Source organism: Thunnus maccoyii, chromosome 1 (assembly GCF_910596095.1).
Source record: "Thunnus maccoyii chromosome 1, fThuMac1.1, whole genome shotgun sequence".
NCBI lineage: Eukaryota > Metazoa > Chordata > Actinopteri > Scombriformes > Scombridae > Thunnus > Thunnus maccoyii.
In genome coordinates, this window is record NC_056533.1 from 4643785 (window position 1) to 4657950 (window position 14166).

General features: G+C 43.0%; 1 pseudogene; it reads left to right on the forward strand.

Moving 5' to 3' along the window:
* The first annotated feature begins 4801 nt into the window (after window positions 1-4801).
* On the forward strand, window positions 4802-7206 carry LOC121896310 (annotated as a pseudogene).
* The last annotated feature ends 6960 nt before the right edge of the window (window positions 7207-14166 follow it).

Genomic DNA, 14166 nt, shown 5'->3' on the forward strand with positions numbered 1-14166 from the left:
GGGATTTATATTATTTATCACCTTTTTTTTTTTTTTTTTTAAACCTGAACAATCCCCACCCTAATAATATTCATACAGTCTAGAGGTCTTCACTGGTTAACAATGTTTCTTTTCAAAAAACAGAGATCTGAATAGACTTGAGGATAATTAGACCCAATCCAAAATGCAGTTGACCTGAACAGACCAGAACACCGACACACTATCAAGCAGCCACAGTGGTAAAAGCAACAATATAATTAAAATGTATATTCAATATGGAGAGATCAATTGGAAGTGTATAAGGAAATGTATTGACGTTAGCAACCGAAAGATATATGGCAATTAGACTCCATCGATGTGAAGCACCTTAAGATAGGAGACAGGGCAGGATGATGCTTGTGGTGGTGGTTGATGGAAACCTTTGGGCGAGTGTCCCTGGACATCATGGAGGTCATGGTGGTGATGAGTAGGAGGCTGATTGCGCAATAGTAGGTTTGAAATATAGGATGTCATAATTGCAGCAATATTTGAAGAACAACATCTAGAGACTGATTGGCTTGTGGAATGCAGGCAGAAATATCATTGGTCAGGTATGGTGATGTCAGAATTGTGTATGAAGGGATTTTTGAAAGTCCTGTTTTCATCCCCTGCACCAACAGTAAAATATCCTGTAGCCAATTTAATAGCTGTGAATCAAGTAATCAAGTAAATGTAATTTGACAGCATAAATATTTTACTTAGGCTATTGAATTCCTATAATATTTTCTCCTGCTGTGATTATGATGTACCAAATAATCAGAGCTGATACACTCAGACCAGGGTTAAATTGCAATTTGTGAGAAGGCGGAGCCCTCGTCCAGTGAGGTTTAGAGGTTGGCGATGGATGGCGTGGTTTCCACAGACCACACTGTTGACAAAGTAACAATGACACTGTTTCTGGAGAGAGATGTTGCTGTTTAATTTTCTAAATGTAATTTTTTGAATGCTGCACTGCAAACTAAATTTCATTCACCTCTATTGTACTCGGTGAAATTAAGAGACAAATATCTCTAATTGAATCTGAAATTGAAACGGTCAGATACCATTAGGAGAAGCAAGAACATTTTCAATTTTAGTTCTTTTTTGGTAATTTGGGTAATGCAACCCTTTAAATGAAATTGAGGGGAAATAAAAGTCCACTTCACGGTAAAGTCCCAAAAGACAATATTACAACACCCCAAATATATAGTCCTATAGCCAAATGCACTATTTTTGTTTGTTTGTTTGTTTTGTTTTGGGGTTTTTTTGCATTAAATTTTTGGTTCACGAAACACTGAGATTCCTGTGCATGCCTAAAGATATCTTTGCACTACAGTGTCTACAGTAACTTATAGGCTTAGTACAACTTGTGTTTTCATTATTACCATATAATACATCCGTTAATGAATCCTGCTGCTGTGTGATGGACACAGATATTTAATTAAGCCAAAGGACAGGAGCCTACATTCTACGTTTATTTAATCAGCATGAGACAGTGTCTGAAAGTGGATGTTTCATGCCAAAAGTGTGAGCGTTGGCAATGCTGTGATACTGAAGGAGAGCTGAGCTCTGACAGAGTGAGATTTGGATATCTGGAGGTGGAGCTCAGCTCCAGAGGGCACAGGCCCAATTTAACCCCCGTGCTTGGATCCATTTACCTTCACTTACATATTAGACATATGTATATATGTTGACCCGTTGCAGCAAAATAAGACCCTATCGGACTCTACTAGACTGAGTATTACTGGAACCCAGTGTGAATTGTATCCTGGGTTGGATTTTGGTTCCCCAGAAGCAAGTGGACCTGTGAAGACCTGGGAAGAACTGGAACAATATTTTGGGCTCAGGTGGCTGTCAGGTGCTATAACAAAATCAATCTGGCAGTTGTCTCTGGCAATCACAAAGGTGGCTCTTTGTTAACTATGATAGATAACCAAGGTAAACTTTTTTCTTTGTCCATTCATTATCCTTGCATCCCCAAAGTCCACATTTACCTCATTATTTCTTTCCTGTTCCTTCCCTATTACACATTTTCATCTTTCTCCTTTTTCCTTTCTTCACTTCTTTCCCTCCCTGGAGAGCTGATGGTTTCCTCAGTCAGGCTGTTTAAGGATTCATTTCATCTGGAGATTGCTCCATCATTCTGATAGAGACGAGGAGAGTGATGGATCGGACAGATGTGAGACAGATACCATGACCATTCAGAGTGTGTGTGTGATTTTAAATTTATTTGAGACATCATTTTGCTGCATTTATTTATAAACCATGGTTTAGACAACAATGCCAGAACGACAGAAAATACTAATTCAGTTAGATCAGTTATATATTATAGATATACTGTATGATGAGTTTAGATGCATTTGTTCATCTTAATGTTGACTCATATAGAAGTGTAATACTCACAAGAAAAGGAGTATTCCATTAAAGGTACACTGACAAGCACTATGGAACACTATGTCGACAAGGACGCAAACATATATGCTTGTGGGCGATGCAACTGACATTTCTGCAGTTACCTATTATTCCACTATTGGAGGTGCTCCAGCAAATGCAATCAAGAAGACTGCTAGTAAGTAAATAATGTTAGTAAAGTGTAAAATGTTCAAAACTTGGCTTTGCTAACATTTTATGATGAAGGAAGTACATTCAGCATGGTTAGACCTTAAAGATACATACAATGTATTTTGGTGAGAAACAACCCCAAACAACCCAACAGGAATGATATCCCCAAAAATGTTTAGAAATCTTGAAGCTCAAACACAAAGAAAATGGTTTTATTGATTTCTAAGACAAAAACAGCGCACATTATTTCATGAAGTTTATAGACTTATAAACAAAGTTCGGGAACCAAATACCACGCCTTGTACGCATCCCATTTCCACACTACAGGGTATTTAGACACAACACATCCGCTCCTCTCCCCTTTGTCTCAGCTTGCAAGCACCCTGTGACAGACCAGTATCTAAACTTAAAACTTTCTTACTCACATCATGGACCTCGACCTGCTCCTCAACGCTTCGGACGAGGACTTGTTCGACATCCCAGAGTCCCCCGGCGTCCAATCTTTCCGGTAGCCTCACCTGTGCTCCTCGGTTTCCCTCATCCCGGCCTCTTGGCCCTCATCCTCCATCAACGACAGTATTGTCGAGCCCTCGATCCCCTGCGGCTCCAGGGGAAGGTCCCGTACTCAGCGTCCGAAGGAAGCTACTCATTCCCAACGCTCACTCCAGCCTCACTCGAGATCCCAGAGCCCACCCAAGAGGAGCAGCCACCGCGCGCAGCGCTCTCCTCGCCACCAGCGTACTGACTGCTCCTCGGCCCCAAACATGTCCGAGTGGACCGTTGCTCGCTTAAAGCATTTCCTCAGCCAAAATAACATTCCCTTCCGCCGCACCGACAATAAGGCAAGACTGTTTCAATTATACACAAACTCCCTGCAGGACAGCACTCTCTCCCGTCCATCTTCCCACGATCTTCCGGGTTCCGGGCGTCGCACAAGCGACAATGTCCGTGACGTCACGGCACGTCGCTCCGCCAGACGCACACCTTCCTCCTCAGCAACCTCAGCCTCTCCAGTACAGTCTTCTTCTAACCCTATGCAGGCTCTCTCTGCTCCACAGCCATTTCTTCCTCCTACTTTCTCTTCAGCCGCACTTACATCCCATGCATATACATCCCACCACCCCAGCATCCCTTCCTCCTCTCTGGCTCCTATCTCTGCTGCCCCTTCCCTCCCGGCCATCTCAGCTGCTCCTCCACCCGCACCAACCACGGCAGCCGGTCAGACAGCACAAACAACAGCGGGGCCCAGCAGCTCCACGAGTTATACCCAACCTTTTCCCCCTCTTTCTTCTTTTCACTGCCCCCCCCCACCACCCGCACTCTAGCATTACCTGTACTACAGCACCTGCACCTCCTTATCCAACAGCCTCACACACGGCCAGCCTCGGCCTTTTCCTGGCTCCCGCACTTCCATCCAGCAGCTACACCCTGGCCACCGCCCAGCCACCAGTGCGCCCCCTAGCATCCGCCCGGCCCTCCCTCGTGTCTCCCACCCTCAGGCAGCAGATCCTAACCGGTAATTACATTGATCTCGCTCAACTCATTCATCCTACATCAATCAATCCTCACATCCCCAGGGAACTGCTCACGTCATTCAGCCCCTTGGAACTTAAACAGCCACTTCCTGCCCGCTCCAAGGACCTCACAGTCGCCGAGTTCGCTTTTGCTTTCTCATTGTACAGGGACATAATTTGTTCAGCCTTCCCCGACCGCAGGTCCGAGCTCGATGATTACTTGTCATTAATTCTCGACCTGGCCTTGTGTTTCGGCGGCAATGGATTCTATTCCTATCATATCCTCTTCGCCTCCCAAGCTGCCGGTCGCCTCCAACAGTTCAACCAGGGCATGTACTGGGGAACACTGGACCACGAGCTATACTGCCGAGTTTTCGCAGCTCGCGCTTCTCTGCACTGCGAAATGTGCGGCACCCCTTCCCATCCTGCCGCAGCATGCACCCTCTCCGCCCCCCTGCCCCGCGCCTCAGTAACAGACAAGCGAAGCCCAGCCATGCCATACGACTTGCCATTGGCGGCTCCCCTACCATCCATCACCCCCAAACCTGCCATAGATCACCCGTCCATCCTCGGCCCCCTCCCAAAGGCACGGACAGGAGAGGGAGACCTGTCCTCTACCAGGGAGGACGGATGATCTGCAATAACTTCAACGACCTCGGTTGCAGCTCCTCCAGCTGCAAATTCCTCCACACTTGCTCATTCTGTGGGGGAGCCCACGCCAGAGCCACATGCCCACACAACCCGACAAAGCAACAGCTGTAGTCAGCCCAATCGGCGTGACAACCAGGAAGTACTCCGGGAAAAAGAGGCTCATCATCGACCTCTCGTCCCCCCACGGTTCCACTGTTCCAAGCATTAACAGCCTGATTCCCAGCATGGACTTTTCCATGCAATACGCCACCATAGACCACGCCATTTCCCTCATCCGCCTCGCGGGCCAAGGAGCATGGTTGTCCAAGGCGGACATCACAAGTGCTTTCAAAGTCCTCCCCATCCACCCCGACTACTGGCACCTCTTTGGGGTCTCCCAGAAGGGCGCATACTATTTTGCTGTGCGTCTAACCTTCGGCTGCAAGAGCAGCCAAAAAATTTTCGACTCATTGTCCAAAGCCCTCTGCTGGATTCTTTCCAACAATTATAAACTCCCATACGTCATCCACCTACTTGATGACTTCCTCACGGTCACGCCACCGTCTTCGCCCCCGTCATACGGTCTCACCACAATGATTTCCGCATTCACCGATCTCGGCGTTCCCCTGTGTCCAGAGAAAACAGAGGGCCCAAGCACATCCTTGGAATTCCTCGGCATCACCCTCAACTCCATTACACTCCAAGCATCTCTGCCTACTGAGAAACTCCACCGCATTTCTCTACTCATTCAAAACTTTCCCATGGCCAACACATGCACCAAACGTCAATTACTCTCACTGCTGGGCCATTTCAACTACGCCACCCGCATCATCCCTCAGGGCCACCGCCGTCCCATCCATCCACGACCACGTCACGCTAGACAGCGCATGCAAGATGGAACTAAAAATGTGGCACCAGTTCCTCTCTTCCTGGAACAGCATCTCTTTCTTTTACGACGACCATGTCACAGACGCCAATGACATCCAGCTACACACCGATGCCGCCCCTTCAGTCGGCTTTGGCGGTTACTATGGCGGCAGATGGTTCTCTGCCAAATGGCCACCTGACTTCTCTTCCCTGGCCCCTTCCTCCACCATTTCGGAAATGTACCCGATAATCATTGCTGCCATTCTTTGGGGGCATGAATGGTCCAAAAGACCATTGCCATCCACTCTGACAACAGCGCCGTCGTCGACATCCTCAACAAAGGCCGGTCACACAATCTGGACATCATGCAGTTCGTGTGCAAGCTCACATTGGTTTCAGCCCAGCACCAGTTCATTATCCGAGCACTCCACATTCCAGGTCACAAAAACGCAATAGCTGATTCACTCTCTCGTTTCCTGTTTCAGAAATTCAGACAACTAGCTCCGGCCTCCAACCCTCCTCCAACTCCAGTCCCACCGTTTTCAGCCACAATCTACAACTGAACCTGCAACTGGAACAACTGGTCACCATTTCACGGGACAACATCATCAACAGCGTCGCCCCTCGAACACTATCTTCATTCCTCACCGGCTGGAATTCCCTTAAAGCCTTTCACGTCTCCCACGGACTCCCATTCTCTTCACTGGACATTCTTACCCTCTCCTGCTTCATTACATTCTCCCACACTCAACTCAAGATCAAGTCTTCCACCATACAGACTTACCTCAGTGGAATCAATTTCTTTGTTAAATTGATTTCCGGAGCGCCATGCCCAGCCTTGTCCCACTCTCATATTAATATGTTAATTAAAGGTCTCCACAAGGCCACAGGCTACTTGTCTCCCCACATAGACAAAACCCTGGAGTCCATGTTTTTACTAGCCTTTTTTGGCTTCCGACGCTACTCAGAATTCATAGCTCCTTCCTACTCCTTTGATCCATCACTACACGCCACATTGTCCGACATCTCTTTCCACTCTTCAGACACACTCATCTACCACCTCAAACGCAGCAAGACCAACCAGTCGGGTCAACCTCAACCCATCTACCTTTTCCGCCTAGATTCATACATAAGTCCTTACGAACCCATCCACGAGTACATCAACACAAGACTAGCCAACTGAGCTTCCCCTCAAGACCCTCTGTTCATCACGGAAACGGGAAGGGTAGCAACACGTTTTTGGTTCCATCACCACATGCGCTCAGTACTCGCCAGATCCAGAATACCAGACCAGTTCTCAGGACACTCATTCCGCATTGGAGCCGCTTCCACCACCTCTAGACAAGGCATTCCCGACAACATCATCAAAATCCTCGGCCGTTGGTCATCCCCCGCCTATCATACCTACATCCATCACGACCTGGATAACATAAAGAAATCCCATTCTCGCCTCTCTGGTTAAAGTCTCTTTGGGGGCTTCGTACAGATGCCGGATCAATGAGACAGCACCCCCACCCTGAGTCTCAACCCCCTGTTCCCACTTACCTCCCCGACGTCGACGCCTCTCCTCCTTTCATCTATCACTCTCCTATCCACTCCCTCCTTCCCCTCTTTCCCGCCTGCTCTTCTTTCTCCCCATCCCTCGACCATCATCCCCTCGACCCTTACCCCCTCATCTCGCATCCCACGACCTCGACCCTCACTCCCGCATCCTCACACCCCCGACCCTCTCCCTTCCCCCATCCATCCTTCCCTCTCCAACCATCCCTCTAACTATCCTTCCTCCTTTTCACCCTGCTCTTCCATCACACTCCCAATAAACCATTAAATCCATACTCTAGAAGGAGTGGTCTTGGTTAGTGAACTAAGAATAATTAGTTATGAATCTAATGAAGGTGCATTGTCAGTTCATGTTCTTAATGCAGTTTTCTTAAAGCTGCATTCATGGAGTTTTTGCCACGTGGGGGTTTTGAGTAAAATGTCTGACAACTAACTGATGGATTGTCATGAAATTTGGTACATGCATTAATGTCCCGCTCAGGATGAATTATAATAACTTTGGTGAGCTGTTACCCTTTCTTCTAGTGCCATCATCATGTCAGGAATATAATTTGTCTAATACTTTAGTTTATGACCAACTATCTGCTAAACCTATGACATTTCCATCATAATTACGCCATAATAATTTCTGTCAATTATATTAACAAGATGAGTCATCATTGTTTAAATATTAATAGATGCCACAATATGCAATTAAAATCAATACTCCATCATAAACTAAAACTATGAAAATTATCAGGGTTTTGTACTATGTACTAAGTTTTGCACTGCTAGCAGTAATGTGTGAGGATGGTAATGTTTGTCTGTTTAGCCAAAACTTTGGTCCAGAGCAATATTTTTGAAGAACTACTAAACAGATTTCTATGAAATTGCAATGGATATTAATGGTCCTAATGATTTTGGTGAGTCCCTGACCTTTCTTGTAGAGAAATGTTCCACTTTGTATGCTAGAAATAACAAAATCTAACAGGCGGATTGCCAGGAAATATGATAAGCAGTCTTGCTCCCCTGATGTTGAATGATTTGAATGGAACATTGTGCCATTATCACATCAAACTTTACATTTTTAGATCCACTACACTCTGAGAAAATGCAATTTTTAAAAATGTATTTAACCTTTATTTAATCAGGAAGTCTCTTGAGATACATTATCTCTTCTACAAGAGAGACTTGGCCAAAATGGCAGCGTAAAATAGATATCATGCATCAATACATATCATCATCATATGTTGTTCTTTTCATGCAACACTTTCATTCTCTGACCTGAAAATGTTTATTTTTCCTTTCTTGAATTTGTCTTTGTTGTAAACAAATTAAACCTATCAACTATTATACATGTTAGTCTGCTGTCATATGAGTCCCCGTGGAGCAGTTCCCAATTGCCATATGTAGTACTGTTTTCTATTCATACATACCACAGAAAAAGAGAAATTACACCATCATGCAATCTCAAACGCAATTCAAGAACCTAGTATCTCAGGAATAAAAGCTGCTTATTACTGTATGTCAAAGATGAAGAGCAAAAAGAATGAATGATCAGATATTGAATGAAAAGGAACTTATTGTATAGAAAGGTATAGAACCGATTTCATGTTCTGGCAGAAGAATTGTAGATGGAAATGTCTTGATTTACATTTACATTTTATTGTGGATTAATATGCATTGTCCCATACATTTAAATCAATGCAAATACAAAATACACAACATGGCGACACTGTTGGGATTCATAGCTTTCTTAGAATATGTGTTGTGAATACACAAATGCTTCCTCTTTCTTCCTCTTTTTCTGAGTTGGTGATTCACCTACCTTACTTTTGTAAGCAATAATAATGTGCACTACTTACACACTGCACTCACTTACCTTACACACCCATATCAGTTGTTGATTCGTTTGGAAATCTCTCTCATGGCACTTCACACTGTAAAAGAGTGTATTTGTAACGCTGAATTTGCTTCCAACCTCTCAAGGCTTAGCAGGTTAAAATGAACATTTTTGTATAACATCTAACAATTAAGATCAAGATATTATTCTCTAAGCAATTTTTTTTTCACCAATGACACATAAATAAAAAATATACTGACCGTAGCTTCGATATTTCAAATATTAGAACAGTGAATGAGTATTTAAAAATTTAAAGTATTATTAGCTGTATTTATTGGCATGCCATAACCTTTGCCAGGAACCTTCTATCAGCAGACAAGAAATATATGCATGTCCACACACAGTTTGTTGAGACACTTCATACGTGACACTCTTTTTCAATTACTCTCATTACCTAGAGCAAACACACGCAGACACGCGCACACACAGACACACATGCACAGAGCTGGCCAAGCGTAGCCTGGCCAAGGCAGAGGAGATTATGATGGCAAATTGTATCTGAGTCTTTTCTGTAAACCCCTGAAGCAGAGCTGGAATGAAAACAGAATAGAAAATAGAGACAGAAAACAAGGTGGACTAGAGGGAAAGGACAAAAAACATTAGCAATTAAATATCCATCTATATATCTGTGCCTGATGGCACATCTCAGTGAGAATAATAAAGCTTCTGTGCATGTGTGTTTGTAGAAAGTCTTCACCTTACAGTGATACAAACCTCTCTGTGTATCAGTTTGTGTGTGGCTGAGATATTAGAGAAGAGATGGAGCTCAGGCAGGCAATCACTGATGAACTGTGAATTGCGATGATAAGCTCGAAGGCGCTCCTCTGAATAAAGACACGAAAAGAAAAGCATGCAGAGAATGATGGATTGATGGAGTGAGAGAGGAGAGCGGTGTCAAAGTGAGTGTATGCAACACCTAAGAGATGCATGAACAGTATCCTGAGGTTCCAGCATTTCAATGTTTTTCAAACATAAAACACTGCCAATGTACCAGCATATTTTTAAAAAAAGGAAAGAGGAAAGAAATACTCTGTAAATCTCTACAACGTTAAAGTTACAATAATGTTGCAATTAATGCAACATTCCTACTTAAAATCATGTTTAGTTTCATTTATAAAGTCTGGGTCCTTTCTAAATCAAAAGCATACAACTGAATGATTGGAATTTGCAAAAGTTCTCAAAAAAGTAAATGTCATTCAAACAGTTCATACATTCAGTAGTTTTATATTAAGAAGTGCAGATGTATTAGTTTACAGCACTATTTTAAATTAGCCTTAAAGGCCCCATTAAATAAAAAACACATTTTTCCAGTTTTAATCATGCATCCCTGTGTTAATTGTTTATTTATTTTATTTATTTCTTGTTATATGCCAAATATATGTCAAAAAATCAGTATCAGAGTATTCTTACATCAAAATCCCTGTCTTTTCTTTTAAACAGTTTCAAATGTTTGATGACTCATCCTGCACTCAGGGGCGTTTACAAAAGTTCATCCAATCAAATGTGACTAGCTAGCCACACTGCTAACATAAAACCACACTTCACTGTTTTTGAGTCGTAGTAGCTAACAGAGCAATATGGAGAGCGATAAGAAGTGATGTGTCTTCCTAATCTAACAACAAGTGAGGAGGTGCGCGTGAAGCCAACAGTTGTCTGTAGCTCAGTTTCTCTCTGCAGCTCTGTATTACGCTAAACTCTAAGCCCCACCCACTTTTTAGCAGTCCAATTAAATGCAAAGGATTTGATTTAAATCTCTCTCCAGAAGGAGCTGTGTGAAATCTGATAAATTGACTAAAGTGATGTCACTTGCATCAGTTAGGGCTGAAGACTACAAGTTTGAAAATGAAAAAAATCTGGGTGTGTGGATTTAGAAAGAAGTAGGTTACCAGACCTCTGTTGCAACTTGAGGTCACATCAGCCACTACTAGCATAACATACCCGAGCCTTCAACTGAGTGGCTGACAGTCAAGGTTTTGACAAGGAAGAGAAATGCATGGAATGAAAAAGATTATATCTCTGGTTCTACTGCATCGATAGTGTACTTTTTAAACCTTAACAGTAAAAAAAATTTAAACATTGACTGTAACAACATTGTTAGAGAAGAGCAATGTTGAATCAGTGAAGAACTCTTAAAGTCTGTGTAAAGGAAAAGCAGAGATTTCTTTTGAAACCCGTCATACATGTTAGAAAATAATTGCTGAAAACATGAAAAGACTGTAAACTATGTAGTACTGAATTGTGACGTTAGACTTTTAAACTGTTTTTCACCATTTCTGTGTTCAGGATCTTTTGGGTGGGCCTGAAATGGTGGTTCCATGACGTAGAGTTGTGACTAGAATGACCCCTCCCCTAACACTATATAAGAACTAGAGCGCCTTAGCATCAGCTGGGTGTGTAGTATGTTGTTTGCTAATGGCAGCATGCAATACTTTCATTGCAAGCTTAGCATTAGCATCCAGGGGGTGTATGCTGCAGTCACAACAGTAGATGTAAACTCTCTTGGCAGATAGAAGGTCCACAGTTAACTATGAGATATTCTAGGTCAGCAGAGCGGTGCCTCTCAATAATGGCATGTCAGTGCACCAAGCTTTGTTAACATAAATGCACAGTCCCCCAACCCCCATCTCTGGTCTTATCGGAGTCACTAGCTGTTGTATCCGCCCTGCTGTTAAGCCATGTCTCCATAAAAATCATGAAGTTGCAGTCCATAATCCTTTTATGAAAAGATATTTTTATCCTAAAGAAAAATCAAATGACAATGTGTACTGTCAAATATGTTGTTCATAAACGAGACCACCAAGAATGATCACCAACTTCTGCAGTTCCCCTCAGTACAGCGCAGCTGTTTTCAGCAAAAAAAGCTCTCATAAACCCTTTGTGTACTGCCCAGCACCAAACGGCAGGCAGTTAGCAAGTAGCTAGCAACAAGTTGGAAAATTAGCAACTAGCTGGTGAACATAATGGAGCATTTAGCAGCTAAAGAGTCAGATATTTCTCTCAGGAGTCTGTGGAGACCAAAACAAAGCTAAAAAGAGAGTGAATATTGGACTTACATCCATCAGGAGGACAAAAAAATGACTCCAATGCTCTGTGTGCTGGATGTGTAAATACGCAACTGTTTGCTAACATGTTCGCCATATACCTGTGTACAGTGATAATGTATCAATGTTGTGTTTACAGCTTGTTCCTCAGCCCCTGATTGGCCAAAAAACAGTTAGAGCAAGTTTAAAGGAGTAACAGCAACATAGACCTTGCCACTGTATTGGTTTACATGTACATTTCATTCTCAACTCCTCTTGAAGAAAAACAAAGTGAATTCCATTCAATTTCTTAGCTTGTGCATAAACTTGAGTTGGGATCAAATTGGTAGCTAGAGAGAGACATTTTGTCCATTTCTGGGTTATACTGTTATATTTCTCTTCACCTTTGTATCAAGACATGTGCTCGTTGGAAAGCTTGTCTTAGAGCCTCCACCACAGAAAGACAGCCGTCAGCACAGTAGTAACAATGGGGGGCCACGATGCCACACTTTCATTTACACAGCAGGAGGCTCAGTTGAAGCTGCTTTTTTCTGCACCGACACTTAAACCAAGTGTGGAAACACGTCTGAGTGATGTCCAACTACAAGGCCTCTCAGGAAAAACAAATATTACTGTTAAAAAGAAGCCAACTGGAGAGGAGTCAGTGTTAAATCTGTTGGAGGTGATCACGCCATCTCCCATTCTGCCAATTTTACTTTATTCTGCCCAGACTTTGGCTGGTTATCTGGTTTATGTGGATGGCTTTCCTCTCTTGCAGGCAATACCTACTGCAATTTAAGCTCAGTGAAAACATTAATCTATCATGTGAGATAACCAAATAATAAATCATGATCTTAAGATCAGACAAAATATAAATGTCAATCCTATCCTACCGAGACAATCTACCAACATTGCAACATGGAACATCAGGACCACGTATGCAGGAGGTAAGACAGCAGTTTGCTCTCCGCCAACATCTCATATGGATTACAGCACATCCACCCCACCACACCTACTAACCGCAACTGTCCACCTGACCAGTCTGCCAGAGATTGATGTCCTCCAGGTCCTAGTCATTATTGCTTTAGTTCCACATCCAACTGTAATACTTTCTCTACCGGACTTGGACCCGCTGATTTTCCTAACAATTCAATATCTCCTGTTGTTATCAATAACAAACATAACAATAAACAACATGGCTCCTCCCAGTCTACACACAGTGACCTCCACCTTAACATACCTATGCAACACAACTCGAGCTTATGCCTTCACTCTACATCACAGAAGTACACCTAGGAGCAAATCACCTTGAAAAAGCTTGACCCTGCACCTTCTATGTCCTCCTCAGATGAAAGTTTTAAGTTTGCATTATTGAACATTAGATTGCTCTCTAGTAAGAGTTTCTACATTAGTAATTTTATTTCTCAATATGGTCTACATTTTTTATTTCTCACTGAATGTTGGCTGTCATCCACTGCCTCAGCAACACTTATTAAGGCTTCTCCCCCAGGCTATAACTTTTATTCTCCACTAGACAAGGCAAGAAAGGGGGTGGAATAGCAGCCATCTTTTCAGATTTGCACTGAACGCACTTTTGGGGATTTCTCAACCTTCGAATATCTGGCCATGACTATTACTATTACTCAACAACACATTCTTGCATTAACCATTTACAGACCCCCCTCGCCTAAGGGCGAGGACCCTATTGTTTTTTGTGTTTGTTTGTTTGTTTCTTTCTTTCTTTATTATTATGCCACTTTTAACTTGCATGTAAACGACTGCTCAGATTCTAGAGCGATGGAATTTATGGACCTGGTTAGCAGTCTAGACTTTACCCAACATGTGAGGAACGCTACTCACAACCATGGAAATACACTGGACCTCATCTTTTCAAAGGGTATTGATGTTGATGTTTCATCTATTTTACAGGTTCCAGTTTCTGATCACTCCTGTGTCTTTTTCAAAGTTTTTCTCTCCACTCCAACTAAGTATCTAGAGCCTGACACAATTACTTATCGTTGTATTGACACCACTGCTAGGTCTATACTGGCTGAGTGTTTACCTGATCTACTTGACTCCTGTAGTGCAAATTCTGGTTCTGAATAGCACCTTGCTGTTGCCCCTCTTACAACCA